Source organism: Oncorhynchus kisutch, linkage group LG6 (genome assembly GCF_002021735.2).
Source record: "Oncorhynchus kisutch isolate 150728-3 linkage group LG6, Okis_V2, whole genome shotgun sequence".
In the NCBI taxonomy this organism is placed as follows: Eukaryota; Metazoa; Chordata; class Actinopteri; order Salmoniformes; family Salmonidae; genus Oncorhynchus; species Oncorhynchus kisutch.
The window spans coordinates 1528005-1547649 of NC_034179.2; the positions used below are offsets into that span (position 1 = coordinate 1528005).

Here is a 19645-nt window from a genome sequence, read left to right on the forward strand (position 1 = left end):
ATCACTTACCTCCATGCTAGAGGTGACCAAGGCATCACTTACCTCCATGCTAGAGGTGACCAAGGCATCACTTACCTCCATGCTAGAGGTGACCAAGGCATCACGTACATCCATGCTAGGAGGTGACCAAGGCATCCCTTACATCCATGCTAGAGGGACAAGGCATCCCTTACATCCATGCTAGAGGTGACCAAGGCATCACTTACCTCCATGCTAGAGGTGACCAAGGCATCACTTACCTCCATGCTAGAGGTGACCAAGGCATCACTTACCTCCATGCTAGAGGTGACCAAGGCATCCACTTACCTCCATGCTAGAGGTGACCAAGGCATCACTTACCTCCATGCTAGAGGTGACCAAGGCATCACTTACCTCCTGCTAGAGGTGACCAAGGCATCACTTACTCCATGCTAGAGGTGACCAAGGCATCACTTACCTCCATGCTAGAGGTGACCAAGGCATCACTTACCTCCATGCTAGAGGTGACCAAGGCATCACTTACCTCCATGCTAGAGGTGACCAAGGCATCACTTACCTCCATGCTAGAGGTGACCAAGCATCACTTACCTCCATGCTAGAGGTGACCAGGCATCACTTACCTCCATGCTAGAGGTGACCAAGGCATCCCTTGCCTCCATGCTAGAGGTGACCAAGGCATCACTTACCTCCATGCTAGAGGTGACCAAGGCATCACTTACATCCATGCTAGAGGTGACCAAGGCATCACTTACATCCATGCTAGAGGTGACCAAGGCATCACTTACCTCCATGCTAGAGGTGACCAAGGCATCCCTTACATCCATGCTAGAGGTGACCAAGGCATCCCTTACATCCATGCTAGAGGTGACCAAGGCATCACTTACCTCCATGCTAGAGGTGACCAAGGCATCCCTTACATCCATGCTAGAGGTGACCAAGGCATCACTTACCTCCATGCTAGAGGTGACCAAGGCATCCCTTACATCCATGCTAGAGGTGACCAAGGCATCCCTTACATCCATGCTAGAGGTGACCAAGGCATCACTTACCTCCATGCTAGAGGTGACCAAGGCATCCCTTACATCCATGCTAGAGGTGACCAAGGCATCCCTTACATCCATGCTAGAGGTGACCAAGGCATCACTTACCTCCATGCTAGAGGTGACCAAGGCATCCCTTACATCCATGCTAGAGGTGACCAAGGCATCACTTACCTCCATGCTAGAGGTGACCAAGGCATCACTTACCTCCATGCTAGAGGTGACCAAGGCATCACTTACCTCCATGCTAGAGGTGACCAAGGCATCACTTACATCCATGCTAGAGGTGACCAAGGCATCACTTACATCCATGCTAGAGGTGACCAAGGCATCACCTACCTCCATGCTAGATGTGACCAAGGCATCACTTACCTCCATGCTAGAGGTGACCAAGGCATCACTTACATCCATGCTAGAGGTGACCAAGGCATCCCTTACATCCATGCTAGAGGTGACCAAGGCATCACTTTCCTCCATGCTAGAGGTGACCAAGGCATCACTTACCTCCATGCTAGAGGTGACCAAGGCATCACTTACCTCCATGCTAGAGGTGACCAAGGCATCACTTACCTCCATGCTAGAGGTGACCAAGGCATCACTTACATCCATGCTAGAGGTGACCAAGGCATCACTTACATCCATGCTAGAGGTGACCAAGGCATCACTTACATCCATGCTAGAGGTGACCAAGGCATCACTTACCTCCATGCTAGAGGTGACCAAGGCATCACTTACCTCCATGCTAGAGGTGACCAAGGCATCACTTACCTCCATGCTAGAGGTGACCAAGGCATCACTTACATCCATGCTAGAGGTGACCAAGGCATCCCTTACATCCATGCTAGAGGTGACCAAGGCATCACTTACCTCCATGCTAGAGGTGACCAAGGCATCACTTACCTCCATGCTAGAGGTGACCAAGGCATCACTTACCTCCATGCTAGAGGTGACCAAGGCATCACTTACCTCCATGCTAGATGTGACCAAGGCATCACTTGCCTCCATGCTAGAGGTGACCAAGGCATCACTTACCTCCATGCTAGAGGTGACCAAGGCATCACTTACCTCCATGCTAGAGGTGACCAAGGCATCACTTACCTCCATGCTAGAGGTGACCAAGGCATCACTTACCTCCATGCTAGAGGTGACCAAGGCATCACTTACCTCCATGCTAGAGGTGACCAAGGCATCACTTACCTCCATGCTAGAGGTGACCAAGGCATCACTTACCTCCATGCTAGAGGTGACCAAGGCATCACTTACCTCCATGCTAGAGGTGACCAAGGCATCACTTACCTCCATGCTAGAGGTGACCAAGGCATCACTTACCTCCATGCTAGAGGTGACCAAGGCATCACTTACCTCCATGCTAGAGGTGACCAAGGCATCACTTACCTCCATGCTAGAGGTGACCAAGGCATCACTTACCTCCATGGAAGGAAACCACTCCTATAATCTGTCTCTTTAATAGGGGAATCAGTGTAACCTAAATATTGACATTCATTAGCCTACTGCATGTAAAGGAAACCAGGACTAGATTCATCTGATGTGGAGGTGTGGGTGGAATTGTAGGCAGCATCCAAACTGGCACCATATTCCCTATATACATATGATACTCTTTCTCACTAGGGCCAATATGTCTCTGGTTAGAAGTAGTGTACTTATTAGGGAATATGTTAACATTGTTAACAACTTGCCTACCTGGTTAAATAAAGGTGAAATATATATATATTTTTTTAAAGATCCTACCAGCTCTAATAAACAGTCGACCACAAGGCCTGTCAGATCCTACCAGCTCTAATAAACAGTCGACCACAAGGCCTGTCAGATCCTACCAGCTCTAATAAACAGTCGACCACAAGGCCTGTCAGATCCTACCAGCTCTAATAAACAGTCGACCACAAGGCCTGTCAGATCCTACCAGCTCAAATAAACAGTCGACCACAAGGCCTGTCAGATCCTACCAGCTCTAATAAAAAGTTGACCACAAGGCCTGTCAGATCCTACCAGCTCTAATAAACAGTCGACCACAAGGCCTGTCAGATCCTACCAGCTCTAATAAACAGTCGACCACAAGGCCTGTCAGATCCTACCAGCTCAAATAAACAGTCGACCACATGGCCTGTCAGATCCTACCAGCTCTAATAAACAGTTGACCACAAGGCCTGTCAGATCCTACCAGCTCTAATAAACAGTCGACCACAAGGCCTGTCAGATCCTACCAGCTCTAATAAACAGTCGACCACAAGGCCTGTCAGATCCTACCAGCTCTAATAAACAGTCGACCACATGGCCTGTCAGATCCTACCAGCTCTAATAAACATTCGACCACAAGGCCTGTCAGATCTTACCAGCTCTAATAAACAGTCGACCACAAGGCCTGTCAGATCCTACCAGCTCTAATAAACATTCGACCACAAGGCCTGTCAGATCCTACCAGCTCTAATAAACAGTTGACCACAAGGCCTGTCAGATCCTACCAGCTCTAATAAACAGTCGACCACAAGGCCTGTCAGATCCTACCAGCTCTAATAAACAGTCGACCACAAGGCCTGTCAGATCCTACCAGCTCAAATAAACAGTCGACCACATGGCCTGTCAGATCCTACCAGCTCTAATAAACAGTTGACCACAAGGCCTGTCAGATCCTACCAGCTCTAATAAACAGTCGACCACAAGGCCTGTCAGATCCTACCAGCTCTAATAAACAGTCGACCACAAGGCCTGTCAGATCCTACCAGCTCTAATAAACAGTCGACCACATGGCCTGTCAGATCCTACCAGCTCTAATAAACAGTCGACCACATGGCCTGTCAGATCCTACCAGCTCTAATAAACAGTCGACCACAAGGCCTGTCAGATCTTATCAGCTCTAATAAACAGTCGACCACAAGGCCTGTCAGATCCTACCAGCTCTAATAAACATTCGACCACAAGGCCTGTCAGATCCTACCAGCTCTAATAAACAGTCGACCACAAGGCCTGTCAGATCCTACCAGCTCTAATAAACAGTCAACCACAAGGCCTGTCAGATCCTACCAGCTCTAATAAACAGTCGACCACATGGCCTGTCAGATCCTACCAGCTCTCGCAGTCTCGTGTCAGAATTAGACATTCATCCATGTTTCTCAAACATCTCATTTCTAGGTCATCTAAATGTCAAAGTGTTTAAATTGAGGCATTTACTTAAGGTCAGGGATTAACTCCAAATGGTTAAGGTAAGGTTTAAGGTTTGGGATAGGCTTAAAACAAAAATATCAAAAACGACTTTCTATCACTAGATTTGAACTTGCAACCTTTAAAACCTTTAAAATCAGAGGCAGATGCTTATACTCATCAACCATCCCCACAAAACTACTTCAAAGTAAAAGTGCTCACTGTTGCCCCTAGTGGACGGTATTCCACAATATCTCCCAACGTTCTAAAACATGGATGTATGTCAAATACTTGCTTGTATCACAGAAGGCTGGTCAGATCTGAGCTACAACCTGCAGGAGGACCGTAGACCCCTCAGACTGTCAGATCTGAGCTACAACCTGCAGGAGGACCGTAGACCCCTCAGACTGTCAGATCTGAACTACAACCTGCAGGAGGACCGCAGACCCCTCAGACAGTCAGATCTGAACTACAACCTGCAGGAGGAACGCAGACCCCTCAGACGGTCAGATCTGAACTACAACCTGCAGGAGGAACGCAGACCCCTCAGACGGTCAGATCTGAACTACAACCTGCAGGAGGAACGCAGACCCCTCAGACGGTCAGATCTGAACTACAACCTGCATGAGGAACGCAGACCCCTCAGACGGTCAGATCTGAACTCCAACCTGCAGGAGGACCGTAGACCCCTCAGACGGTCAGATCGGAACTACAACCTGCAGGAGGACCGCAGACCCCTCAGACGGTCAGATCTGAACTACAACCTGCAGGAGGAACACAGACCCCTCAGACGGTCAGATCTGAACTACAACCTGCAGGAGGAACGCAGACCCCTCAGACGGTAAGATCTGAACTACAACCTGCAGGAGGAGGGCAGACCCCTCAGACTCTGCTCTGTTGAGGTTAGACCACGTTTCATCTCCTATTGAAGCCTAAATATCATCAGACAGGAGCCGTTCTTTAAAGCATTCCCCCAGCAGTAGGGCCTACCACCAGCATTCCCCCAGCAGCAGGGCCTACCACCAGGAATGTGTGAAGAGAGGAGTTGTGGTTGACTCTGGGGTTTTCATTGAGTTTCTAAAAGTTTTTCTTCTTGAAATATTTGATCTATATCTTTCGGTGTCTCTAGTTGTTTCTCATTTGTTTCGTGATCCTGTGAGATGAGATGTTTGTGCAGATGAGAGAGAAATTGTGGTATTTCTGAGAAATAGTTGTCCCAGTTCTGACACAGACATTGTTTAAACTGGGAGCGAATTATGACAAAATATGGCATTAGAGTACAGCGCCTATATAGAGTGGGTGAAAACACGCTATGGTGTCGACATTTCAAAAGCTCAGCATCGTCTATACAGTAGAGGTATTGGTTATTCTACAGCCCTGTGTGGTCTAATCAGTAGGACTATTGGTTATTCTACAGCCCTGTGTGGTCTAATCAGTAGGACTATTGGTTATTCTACAGCCCTGTGGGGTCTAATCAGTAGGCACTATTGGTTATTCTACAGCCCTGTGGGGTCTAATTAGTAGGGGTATTGGTTATTCTACAGCCCTGTGTGGTCTAATCAGTAGGACTATTGGTTATTAATCAGTAGGACTATTGGTTATTCTACAGCCCTGTGGGGTCTAATCAGTAGGGCTATTGGTTATTCTACAGCCATGTGGGGTCTAATCAGTAGGGCTATTGGTTATTCTACTACAGCCCTGTGTGGTCTAATCAGTAGGGCTATTGGTTATTCTACAGCCCTGTGGGGTCTAATCAGTAGGACTATTGGTTATTCTACAGCCCTGTGGGGTCTAATCAGTAGGGGTATTGGTTATTCTACAGCCCTGTGTGGTCTAATCAGTAGGTCTATTGGTTATTAATCAGTAGGACTATTGGTTATTCTACAGCCCTGTGGGGTCTAATCAGTATGGCTATTGGTTATTCTACAGCCCTGTGGGGTCTACTCAGTAGTGCTATTGGTTATTCTACAGCCCTGTGTGGTCTAACCAGTCGGACTATTGGTTATTCTACAGCCCTGTGGGGTCTAATCAGTAGGGGTATTGGTTATTCTACAGCCCTGTGTGGTCTAATCAGTCGGACTATTGGTTATTCTACCGCCCTGTGGGGTGTAATCGGTAGGGCTATTGGTTATTCTACAGCCCCGTGGGGTCTATTCAGTAGGGGTATTGGTTATTCTACAGCCCTGTGTGGTCTAATCAGTCGGACTATTGGTTATTCTACCGCCCTGTGGGGTGTAATCGGTAGGGCTATTGGTTATTCTACAGCCCCGTGGGGTCTATTCAGTAGGGGTATTGGTTATTCTACAGCCCTGTGGGGTCTAATCAGTAGGACTATTGGTTATTAATCAGTAGGACTATTGGTTATTCTACAGCCCTGTGGGGTCTAATCAGTAGGGCTATTGGTTATTCTACAGCCCTGTGGGGTCTACTCAGTAGTGCTATTGGTTATTCTACAGCCCTGTGTGGTCTAACCAGTCAGACTATTGGTTATTCTACAGCCCTGTGGGGTCTAATCAGTAGTGCTATTGGTTATTCTACAGCCCCGTGGGGTCTAATCAGTAGGGGTATTGGTTATTCTACAGCCCTGTGGGGTCTACTCAGTAGTGCTATTGGTTATTCTACAGCCCTGTGTGGTCTAACCAGTCGGACTATTGGTTATTAATCAGTAGGACTATTGGTTATTCTACAGCCCTGTGGGGTCTAATCAGTAGGGCTATTGGTTATTCTACAGCCCTGTGGGGTCTACTCAGTAGTGCTATTGGTTATTCTACAGCCCTGTGGGGTCTAATCAGTAGGACTATTGGTTATTAATCAGTAGGACTATTGGTTATTCTACAGCCCTGTGGGGTCTAATCAGTAGGGCTATTGGTTATTCTACAGCCCTGTGGGGTCTACTCAGTAGTGCTATTGGTTATTCTACAGCCCTGTGTGGTCTAACCAGTCGGACTATTGGTTATTATACAACCCTGTGGGGTCTAATCAGCATGGCTATTGGTTATTCTACAGCCCCGTGGGGTCTAATCAGTAGGGGTATTGGTTATTCTACAGCCCCGTGGGGTCTAATCAGTAGGACTATTGGTTATTCTACAGCCCTGTGAGGTCTAATCAGTAGGACTATTGGTTATTCTACAGCCCTGTGAGGTCTAATCAGTAGGGCTATTGGTTATTCTACAGCCCTGTGGGGTCTAATCAGTAGTGCTATTGGTTATTCTACAGCCCCGTGGGGTCTAATCAGTAGGGGTATTGGTTATTCTACAGCCCTGTGGGGTCTACTCAGTAGTGCTATTGGTTATTCTACAGCCCTGTGTGGTCTAACCAGTCGGACTATTGGTTATTCTACAGCCCTGTGGGGTCTAATCGGTAGGGCTATTGGTTATTCTACAGCCCCGTGGGGTCAAATCAGTAGGGGTATTGGTTATTCTACAGCCCTGTGGGGTCTAATCAGTAGGACTATTGGTTATTAATCAGTAGGACTATTGGTTATTCTACAGCCCTGTGGGGTCTAATCAGTAGGGCTATTGGTTATTCTACAGCCCTGTGGGGTCTACTCAGTAGTGCTATTGGTTATTCTACAGCCCTGTGTGGTCTAACCAGTCGGACTATTGGTTATTATACAACCCTGTGGGGTCTAATCAGCATGGCTATTGGTTATTCTACAGCCCCGTGGGGTCTAATCAGTAGGGGTATTGGTTATTCTACAGCCCTGTGGGGTCTAATCAGTAGGACTATTGGTTATTCTACAGCCCCGTGTGGTTTAATCAGTAGGACTATTGGTTATTCTACAGCCCTGTGAGGTCTAATCAGTAGGACTATTGGTTATTCTACAGCCCTGTGAGGTCTAATCAGTAGGGCTATTGGTTATTCTACAGCCCTGTGAGGTCTAATCAGTAGGGCTATTGGTTATTCTTCCATCAATACTCTATACTGTGTGTTTGAACTATACCGTTTAGAAAGGTGTTGTTAATCAATCTTCTTAAGTATAGGCGGGACTGTCCAGTGGTTAACACATTAAACAGTACACATTTCCTGTTGTGTTGGTAAATGTTTTTTCTGCAATTTTGCACATACTGTATTAAATACATACTGTATTAAATGTCCGATTCTTATGTCTGATACTTATACATACTGTAATGTTTTTCCCATTCCTATTATTTGAATTGAAAGAGGATTAAGAAATGAGTTTAAAATGATTGCTGCTGCTGAACATAGAGAGAAATTAAATGGACCAATCTCATTCTACAGAGAAACTTCACAGACATTCCTTGAATTAGACATATTCAGTGTTAAGTAATAACATGGATATAATCTTCAATAGAAAATATAGCTGTGTTGATTTAAGTGTCTCTTCAGTAGTGTTTTAAAGGATACTCCAACATTTGATAATTCATTTTAAAGTCTGAGGGAAAGATCAGTCTAATGAAGAGGGTCAGTCCATCAAAAAACCACAAGGACACATTCAAAGCAACATTCGCCAAACTCATTACAAACTCATGACATTCACACAGCAAAACGTAGAGCCAAATTCATGACGTTCACACAGCAAAATGCAGAGCCAAGCTCATTAGGTAGCCTAGTGGTTAGAGCGTTGGACTAGTCAACGAAAGGTTGCAAGATCAAAGCACTGAGCCGACAAGGTAAACCCAATGCTCTTAGACCGTCATTGAAAATAAGAATTTGTTCTTTAAAATCAAAACAAAATCAAATGTTTATTCCAACAGCAAACTCATTATATTCCAAAAGCAAAATGCAGGGCAAAACTCAGTACCTCCACATTCACGCAGCAAAATGCAGACCCAAACTCAGTACCTCCACATTCACGCAGCAAAATGCAGGGCAAAACTCAGTACCTCCACATTCACGCAGCAAAATGCAAAGACAAACTCTTTATATTCACACAGCAAATGCATGTAAAAACTATTTAAATTATCCAGTAATACAGCAACATGCAGAGCCAAACGTATTACATTCAAACAGCAACATGCAGAGCCAAACTCATTCAATTCAAACGGGTCTCACATACTTTTTGAAAATACTGTGCTCTTTAATGCACTCACGCAACACTGGGTGCTCAAAACCAAATGCCCCAAACACTGGGGACGAAAACAGTACAGCAGAATACACGACCAGGAACAAACAAGTTCCTCTACTACATAACCGAAGGTCACAATAATTAATCCCGCGCAAAGAAACAGGCGGGCCGGCTGTCTAATAAAGCCCAACTAATGACTCATTAATAGGTGCTAACAATAAACATACAAGGAGGGGGAGGAAAGACAATCAGTGGCAGCTACTAGGCCGGCAACGACGACCGCCGAGTGCCAACCGACCGGGAAGGGGAGCCACCCTCGGTTGAACTCGTGACAGTACCCCCCCTAACCGGCACCTCACTGTCCTGCAGGGGCCCAGCTACCACCGGCCTGAGGAGAGACACATGAAACGAGAGGTTAATACGATAATAGGATGGGAGTTGTAATCGATAACACACCTCGTTTATTCTCCTCAGAACTTTAAAGGGCCCTACACACTGCGTACCCAGCTTCCGGCAGGGCAAGCAGGGGGGGCAGGTTTCGGGTCGAGAGCCAGACCCTGTCCCCCGGTACAAACACGGGGGCCTCACTGCGGTGGCGGTCAGCACTCCTCTTCTGCCATCCACTCGCTTGTTGGAGAGATTCCTGGACGGCCCTCCAGGTCTCATTGGAGCGCTGTACCCATTCCTCCACCGCAGGAGCTTCGGTCTGGCTCGGATTAGCCCCCTCAAGCCAGTGTCTCCACACCTTCAGAGCTCTGACCACCGCTAGCAACTTCCGGTCCCCCACATCATAGTTACGCTCCGCTGGGCTGAGCTTCCTTGAGAATTAAGCGCAGTGGTGGAGTTTTGGTGGCGTACCCGAGCACTGTGATAGCACGGCACCCACCCCAGCCTCGGAGGCGTCCACCTCCACTATGAATGCTAGAGAGGGGTCCGGATGCTCCAACACGGGTGCATCCGTGAACAGCGCCTTCAACCTGTTGAAAGCTCTGTCCGCCTCTGCTGACCACTGCAACTACACCGGGCCCCCCTTCAGCAGTGAGGTAATGGGAGCCACTACCTGGCCAAAACCCCGGATAAACCTCCGGTAGTAGTTGGCAAAACCCAAAAACCGCTGCACCTCTTTTACCGTGGTCGGAGTCGGCCAATTACGCAAGGCCCTAATGCTGTCACACTCCATCACCACCCCCGAGGTGGAAATGCGATGACCCAGGAAGGAGACGGCTCGTTTAGAGAACATGCATTTCTCAGCCTTGACGTATAGGTCATGCTCCAGCAGTCTACCAAGCACCTTGCGTAGCAGAGACACATGCGCGGTGTGAGTGGCCGAGTAGATCAGAATGTCATCGATATAAACAACCACTCCCTGCCCGCACAGGTCCCTGAGAATCTCGTCTACAAAAGATTGAGAAACGGCAGGAGCATTCTTTAACCCATACGGCATGACGAGGTACTCATAGTGGCCCGATGTGGTACTAAATGCGGTTTTCTACTCGTCTCCCTTCCGAATACGCACCAGACTATACGCGCTCCTGAGATCCAGTTTTGTGAAGAAATGCGCTCCGTGAAATGATTCCACCACCGTAGCGTTGAGAGGTAGTGGGTAACTATACCCCACTGTGATGGTGTTTAGACCTCTATAATCAATATACTCCCTCCTTTTTCTTCACAAAAAATAACCTCTAGGAGACGGGTGAGATGGAGGGCCGAATGTATCCCTGTCCCAGCGACTCCGTGACATATGTCTCCATCGCCAACGTCTCCTCCTGGGACAATGGGTACACGTGACTCTTGGGAAGTGCAGCGTTTACCTGGAGATCTATCATACAATCTCTTCCCGGTCGATAAGGTGGTAATTTAGTCGCTTTCACTTTACTGAAAGCGATTGCTAAATCTGCATACTCGGGGGGATGCACACCGTGGAACCCTGGTCTGGACTTTCCACCAACGTGGCACCGATGGAAACTCCCAAACACCTTCCAGAACACTCCTCTGACCACCCCTGGAGAACCCCCTGTCTCCACGAAATTTTAGGATTGTGCCGGGCCAACCAGGAAATCCCTAGCACCACTGGAAACGCAGGCGAATCAATAACATAAGACTGATACGCTCCCTATGATTCCCCTGTATAACCATGTCCAGTGGAACCGTGGTCTCCCTGACCATCCCTGACCCTAATGGCCGGCTATCTAGGGAGTGCACGGGAAAGGGAGAATCTATCGGCACCAGCGGAACCCCTAACTTAAGGGCGAGTCTGCGATCCATAAAGTTCCCAGCTGCGCCTGAATCGACTAGCGCCCTATGCTGGGAAGAGGGGAAAAATTTAAGGAAAAAAATCAAGACAAACATGTGACCAAACAGGGGGTTCTGGGTGAGTTTGGTGCTGACTCACCTGGGGTGATCGAGAAATGTTCCGCCTGCCATCTCGACTCCCAGACGGAACCCCCCAGCACCGATCGGCCGTGTGTCCTCCCCGACCACAGTTGGTGCAGGGGAGGCCTCCTCCTCCGGTACCCCTTGGCACGGCCCCTCCCAACTCCATCGGAATGGGAGCGGAGGGGCTGGGTGGTGGAACACACAGGACCCTCTCCGAACGCCCGCGGGCAGCCAGTATATTGTCCAATCGGATGGACATCCCGATTAGCTCATCCAGGGAAAGAGCAGTGTCCCGACACGCTAGCTCCTTGCGGACGTCCTCCCGGAGACTACACCTCTAGTGGATAAGGGCCCTGTCGTTCCACCCAGGTCCTGCTGCCAAGGTCCGGAACTCCAGCGCATAATCCTGGGCGCTCCTCTTCTCCTGCCTGAGATGAAATAGTCGTTCCCTGGGTAGTGCTCCTTCGCTGAGTCTGGGCCATTCCAGACTGCGTTCGCCCACTCCAGAGCACAACCCGTGAGGCAGGAGATGAGGACACTCACCCTCTCCGCTCCCGAGGGAGTGGGTCTGACGATGGCCAGGTATAGCTCCAGTTGGAGTACAAACCCCTGGCAACCCGCCGCCGCTCCATCATAAGCCCTCGGGAGCGTCAGACGGAGAGTGCTGGAGTCGGGAGATGGGGAGTTCGGAGCCAGGGGTGCCCGAAGGTGGAGAGAGGATTTGATCCATCGCCGATCCGATCCGATGGAGGACGGTGGTGTGGTGGAGAACCCGTTCCTCCATCGATGGGAGAGGGTTGGCTGCTGCTCCTGCTGACTCCATTCAATAGGGTGCGGGATTCTGTAACGCTCCGGGTGTCGTGGGTTTGGAGTCAGACGCAGGAATGCACTCACGCAACACCGGGTGCTCAAAACCAAATGCCCCAAACACGGGGGATGAAAACAGTACAGCAGAATACGCGACCAGGAACAAAGACGTTCCTCTACTACATAACCGAAGGTCACAATAATGAATCCCGCACAAAGAAACAGGCTGTCTAATAAAGCCCAACTAATGACTCACTAACAGGTGCTGACAATAAACATACAAGGAGGGGGAGGAAAGACAATCAGTGGCAGCTAATAGGCCGGCGACGACGCCACCCTACTGGGACAGGGAGCCACCCTCGGTCGGACTCGTGACACCTACCTTCAAACTCGGTGCCTCTTTGTTTGACATCATGGGATAAACAAAATAAATCAGCCAAGACCTCAGAAAATAAATTGTAGATCTCCACAAGTCTGGTTCATCTTTGGGAGCAATTTCCAACTGCCTGAAGGTACCACGTTCATTTGTACAAACAATAGTACGCAAGTATAAACACCAAGGGACCACGTAACCATCATACCGCTCAGGAAGGAGACATGTTCTGTCACCTAGAGATGAAAGTAGTTTGGTGCGAAAAGTGCAAATCAATCCCAGAACAACAGTAAAGGACCTTGTGAAGATGCTGGAGGAAACGGGTACAAAAGTATCTATATTCACAGGAAAAATGAGACCTATTTCGACATAACCTGAAAGGCCGCTCAGCAAGGAAGAAGCCACTGCTCCAAAACCACCATACAAAAAACAGACTACAGTTTGCAACTGCACATGGGGACAAAGATCATACTTTTTGGAGAAATGTCCTATGGTCTGATGAAACAAAAATAGAACTGTTTGGCCATAATGACCATCGTTATGTTTGGAGGAAAAAGGGAGAGTCTTGCAAGCCGAAGAACACCATTCCAACCGTGAAGCACGGGGGTGGCAGCATCATGTTGTGGGGTGCTACTTCCAAAGTTGCAGCAAAATGGCTTAAGGACAACGAAGTCAAGGTATTGGAGTGGCCATCACAAAGCCCTGCCCTCAATCCTATAGAAAAAGCCTGCGAGCAAGGAGGCCTGCAAACCTGACTCAGTTACACAAGCTCTGTCAGGAGGAATGGGCCAACATTCACCCAACTTGTTGTGGGAAGCTTGTGGAAGGATACCTGAAATGTTTGACCCAAGTTAAGTAATTTAAAGGCAATGCTACCAAATACTAATTGAGTGTATGTAAACTTCTGACCCACTGGGTATGTGATGAAATAATTAAAAGCTGAAATAAATCAATCTCTCTACTATTATTCTAACATTTCACATTCTTAAAATAAAGTGGTGATACTAACTGACCTAAGACAGGAAATTCTTACTAGGATTAAATGTCAGGAATTGTATAAAACTGAGTTTAAATGTATTTGGCTCAGTGTATGTAATCTTCCGACTTCAACTGTATACATACTAAATACACACTCACCAGACTATATATACACATACTCACTAGACTCTATATACACACTCACTAGACTATTTACACACTAAATACATACTCACCAGACTGTATACACACTATATACACACTCACTAGACTATATACACACTATATACACACTCACTAGACTATATACACACTAAATACACACTCACTAGACTATATACACACTATATACACACTCACCAGACTGTTTGTCTGTCTGTCTGTCTGTCTGTCTGTCTGTCTGTCTGTCTGTCTGTCTGTCTGTCTGTCTGTCTGTCTGTCTGTCTGTCTGTCTGTCTGTCTGTCTGTCTGTCTGTCTGTCTGTCTGTCTGTCTGTCTGTCTGTCTGTCTGTCTGTCTGTCTGTCTGTCTGTCTGTCTGCCTGCCTCCTATAGTACTGTGGTGATGTAGTTTAGTAGTCAACATGTATGTATTCATATTTGTCGGAGTGCCTGTCTGTCTGCCTCTCTCTCTCTCTCTCTCTCTCTCTCTCTCTCTCTCTCTCTCTCTCTCTCTCTCTCTCTCCCTCTCACTCCCTCTCTCTCTCCCTCTCTCTCTCTCTGCCTCTCTCTCTCTCTGCCTCTCTCTCTCTCTCTCTGTCTCTCTGTCTGTCTCTCTCTCTGCCTCTCTCTCTGTGTTTGAGCAATACAGTGAGGGATGGCTAGGGGGTGCTGTGTGGTCACAGAGAGCCAGCGTGGTGCTAATGTTTTCCTGCCTCTCCTCTCTCTCTCACTCCCTCTCTCTTGCTGGCTGGGTTGGTCACATGGGGAGAAGAGCTGTTTAAAATGCTTTAGTATTCTCAGCCAGTGCAGAGCCAGACACTGAGAGACACACACTGCTCACAGCTTGTCCTGCTTATACATCTACCTACCTACAGCACTGCAACTTTCTGTACTGGAGCAACACACACATCGTCTCATCTGCGGAGGACAGGAGGACAGGATAGTGAAAACACCAGAGAGGAGCACACTAAATATTGTAGTGAGTACCTGCTGGAAATCAGCTTTTTTCCTGTCTGTTTGTTGGAGCTGGATCTGTCTGTGTGTTGGAGCTGGATCTGTCTGTGTGTTGGAGCTGGATCTGTCTGTGTGTTGGAGTTTGCTCTGTCTGTGTGTTGGAGCTGGATCTGTCTGTGTGTTGGAGCTGGATCTGTCTGTGTGTTGGAGCTGGATCTGTCTGTGTGTTGGAGCTAGATCTGTCTGTGTGTTGGAGCTGGATCTGTCTGTGTGTTGGAGCTGGACTAATATAGGACAGTTGACAGTAGATGATTTGTATTAAGAGTAGCATTCAGGACAGATGGAAGGATCGCTGCTTGGATCTAGTGCCTCTATACTGTGGCTTTATCTTGGGTCTAATTAATTCCAACACATGCTGATCCTCAGTGATCTATTGGATGTATTCAGAAGGAAACGGTTGTGTTGCTGATAGCGCCCTGAGAAGGAAACGGTTGTATTGCTGATTGCGACCTGAGAAGGAAACGGTTGTATTGCTGATTGCGACCTGAGAAGGAAACGGTTGTATTGCTGATAGCGACCTGAGAAGGAAACGGTTGTATTGCTGATAGCGCCCTGAGAAGGAAACGGTTGTATTGCTGATTGCGACCTGAGAAGGAAACGGTTGTATTGCTGATAGCGCCCTGAGAAGGAAACGGTTGTATTGCTGATTGCGACCTGAGAAGGAAACGGTTGTATTGCTGATTGCGACCTGAGAAGGAAACGGTTGTATTGCTGATTGCGACCTGAGAAGGAAACGGTTGTATTGCTGATTGCGACCTGAGAAGGAAACGGTTGTATTGCTGATTGCGACCTGAAAAGGAAACGGTTGTATTGCTGATTGCGACCTGTTATTAATGAAATGCACTTTGCTCACCTGCCGTTTGCAATCACCAAAAGCAGTTCTGTTTCTCTCGCCATTTCTCTCTCTCACTCTCTCGGTTTCTCAGTCTTGCACTCTCGCTCTGTCTCCGTCCACACTTACAAAGTGGATGCTTTGCAAAAGGAGAGTGAGAGAGAGAGCGAGAGAGAGCAGAGGGAGCCGGGGCGAGAACGCCACAAGAGAGAGAGAGAAGAAAGACAGGAATTAGGGAGAGAGTGGAGGGCATTGAAAGCAGTGACACTGGCCAGACAATTAGCTGAGGATTCCATTGTGCGGCCCTTTCTCTCCCCATGGCCCCATGGCAGAGGTCAGGGGACGAGTTGACCCGTGTCAACTCTCCAGCATGGAACCCATTATCCTCTCCTGATTGATTAGTTTTAGTAGAAATCCCTTATATCTATTCCTCCCTTCTATCTTCTCCTCTTATATCTATTCCTCCCTTCTATCTTCTCCTCTTATATCTATTCTCCCTTCTATCTTCTCCTCCCTTCTATCTATTCTTCCTTCCATCTTCTCCTCTTCTATCTATTCCTACCTTCTTTCTTCTATCTATTCTTCCTTCTATCTTTCCCATCTTCTATCTTTTCCTCTTTAATCTATTTTTCCTTCTATCTTCTCCTCCCTTCTCTCTATTCCTCCCTTCTATTTTCCTCACTTCTATCTATTCCTCCTTCTTTCTTTTCCTCCTTTCTATCTATTCCTCCCTTCTTTCTTCTCTTCTATCTATCCTTCCTTCTATCTTCTCTTACCTTCTCTCTATTCCTCCCTTCTTTCTTTTCCTCCATTGCGTGTTTTTGTTATTTTTCTCTATTGTTGGTTACTGTTATTTTAAAGCTCACATTTCTGGGATTTCTGGGCTGGGAGATGCATTTCTGGGTGTGTGAGAGGGGAGAGGGGGAGAGGGCCGAGACTCTCTTTCCCTGCCCCAGCCCCATTCACCCCTAACCCCATTCAGCTCCAGCCCCAATCCCTGCCCCAGCCCCATACCTCAATCCCAGCCCCAATCCCTGCCCCAGCCCCATACCTCAATCCCAGCCCAAATCCCTGCCCCATACCCCAATCCCTGCCCCATACCCCAAACCCTGCCCCAGCTCCATTCAGCCCCATACCCCAATCCCTGCCCCATACCCCAATACCTGCCCCAGCCCCATTCAGCCCCATACCCCAAACCCTGCCCCAGCCCCATTCAGCCCCATACCCCAATCCCTGCCACAGCCCCATTCAGCCCCATACCCCAAACCCTGCCCCAGCCTCATACCCCAGTCCCCGCCCCAGCCTCATAGACCAGTTCCTGCCTCAGCCCCATTCAGCCCCAGCCTCATACCCCAATCCCTGCCCCAGCCTCATACCCCAGTCCCTGCCTCAGCCCTAGCCTCATACCCGAAACCCAGCCCCAGCCTCATACCCCAGTCCCTGCCTCTGCCCCATTCAGCCCCATACCCCAATCCTAGCCCCATACCCCAATCCCTGTCCCAGTCCAATTCAGCCCCATACCCCAATCACAGCCCTATACTCAAAACCCTCCCCCAGCCTCATACTCCAAACCCTTCCCCAGCCTCATACCCCAGTCCCTGTCTCAGCCCCATTCAGCCCCATACCCCAATCCCTGCCTCTGCCTCTGCCCCATTCAAAACCAGCCCCATACCCATGTCCCTGCCTCAGCCCCATTCAACCCCAGCCCCATACCCCAATCCCTGCCCCATACCCCAGTCCCTGCCTCAGCCCCATTCAGCCCCAGCCCCATACTCCAAACCCTGCCACAGCCCCATACCCCAATACCTGCCCCATACCCCAATCCCTGCCCCAGCCCCATACCCCAGTCCCTGCCTCAGTCCCATTCAGCCCCAGCCCCATTCAGCCCCAGCCCCATACCCCAGTCCCTGCCTCAGCCCCATTTAGCCCCAGCCCCATACCCCAGTCCCTGCCTCAGTCCCATTCAGCCCCAGCCTCATTCAGCCCCAGCCTCATACCCCAGTCCCTGCCTCAGCCCCATTCAGCCCCATACCCCAGTCCCTGCCTCAGCCTCATTCAGCCCCAGCCTCAATCTCTCCCCAGCCCCATTCAGCCCCATACCCCAGTCCCTTCCCAGGCCCATTCAGCCCCATACCCCAGTCCCTGCCCCAGCCCCATACCCCAAACCCTTCCCCAGCCCCATTCAGCCCCATCCCCAGGCTCCCAGCCTTCAAGCCCTAGCCCCAACCTCCCTGTCTGGATGCCCAAGCCCTAGCCCCAACCTCCCTGTCTGGATGCCCAAGCCCTAGCCCCAACCTCCCTGTCTGGATACCCAAGCCCTCCAGCACACCTCACACTGTTTTAAGTGTTTATCCCCCATCCAGGAACATCAAAGGAAGACTGGAAGGCTGGGTCTTAGATGTCCATGTCTGACTTCTAGTTTCATGCCTTGAATACCACTCTCCTCCTCATCCTCCTCCTCTTCCTCCTCACATTATATTTATATTTCTAAATCCCTCTAAAAGGTCATACCAGCAGCTCAGGCATGGCCTGTTGTCTGAGCAACCAGTCAGCCAGTCAGCCAGTCAGCCTGTCAGCCAGTCAGCCAGTCAGCCAGTCGGTCTGCCAGTCTGCCAGTCAGCCAGTCAGCCAGTCAGTCAGCCAGTCAGTCAGCCAGCCAGTCAGTCAGCCAGCCAGTCAGCCAGTCAGCCTGTCAGCCAGTCAGCCAGTCAGCCAGTCAGCCAGTCAGCCTGTCAGCCAGTCAGCCTGTCAGCCAGTCAGCCAGTCAGCCAGTCGGTCAGCCAGTCAGCCAGTCAGCCAGTCAGCCAGTCAGCCAGTCTGCCAGTCAGCCAGCCAGCCAGTCAGCCAGTCAGCCAGTCAGTCAGTCAGTCAGTCAGTCCTTCCAGCTGGTTTAGTTTAAGCCCCTCCATATAAACTGGGAAAGGGCCAATGTGTGTGTGTGTGCATGTGTGTATGTTGTCCCCTACAGGGGTATCATGTAGATAATACATTGAGTACTTGTTAAAGCAGGGTTTAGGGTTTAGGGAGCAGAAGCAAAGGGTTTAATAAGAAGCAGTATTCTGGATGGACAGAGAGAGTCCATTTGATGCTCCTGTATCAGAGATAAGATTACCACAGCCTAATGGACCTTCTTTAAACCTGGCAATGTCTCCCAAATGGCACCATATTCCCTATATAGTGCACTACTTTAGACCAGAGCCCTATGGAACCCTATTCCCTATATAGTCCACTACTTCAGACCAGAGCCCTATGGAACCCTATTCCCTATATAGTCCTCTACTTCAGACCAGAGCCCTATGGAACCCTATTCCCTATATAGTCCACTACTTCAGACCAGAACCCTATGGAACCCTATTCCCTATATAGTACACTACTTTAGATCAGAGCCCTATGGAACCCTATTCACTATATAGTGCACTACTTCAGACCAGAGCCCTATGGAACCCTATTCCCTATAGGGTGCACTACTTCAGACCAGAACCCAATGGAACCCTATTCCCTATATAGTCCACTACTTCAGACCAGAACCCAATGGAACCCTATTCCCTATATAGTCCACTACTTACGACCAGAGCCGTATAGAACCCTATTCCCTATATAGTCCACTACTTCAGACCAGAGCCCTATGGAACCCTATTCCCTATATAGTCCACTGCTTCAGACCAGAACCCTGTGGAACCCTATTCCCTATATAGTCCACTACTTCAGACCAGAGCCCTATGGAACCCTATTCCCTATATAGTGCACTACTTACGACCAGAGCCCTATGGAACCCTATTCCCTATATAGTCCACTACTTATGACCAGAGCCCTATGAAACCCTATTCCCTATATAGTCCACTACTTACGACCAGAGCCCTATGGAACCCTATTCCCTATATAGTCCACTACTTACGACCAG

At 48.9% G+C, this 19645-nt stretch overlaps 1 protein-coding gene across 1 annotated transcript in view; it reads left to right on the top strand.

Moving 5' to 3' along the window:
- Positions 1–14717: 14717 nt before the first annotated feature.
- The window catches only part of cntfr (ciliary neurotrophic factor receptor), a 530571-nt gene continuing 525643 nt past the window's right edge, over positions 14718–19645 (top strand). Inside the window, exon 1 of the mRNA XM_031826000.1 lies at positions 14718–14877. The gene's annotated coding sequence lies outside the window, so the exon portion shown is untranslated. The remainder of the gene's footprint in view (positions 14878–19645) is intronic.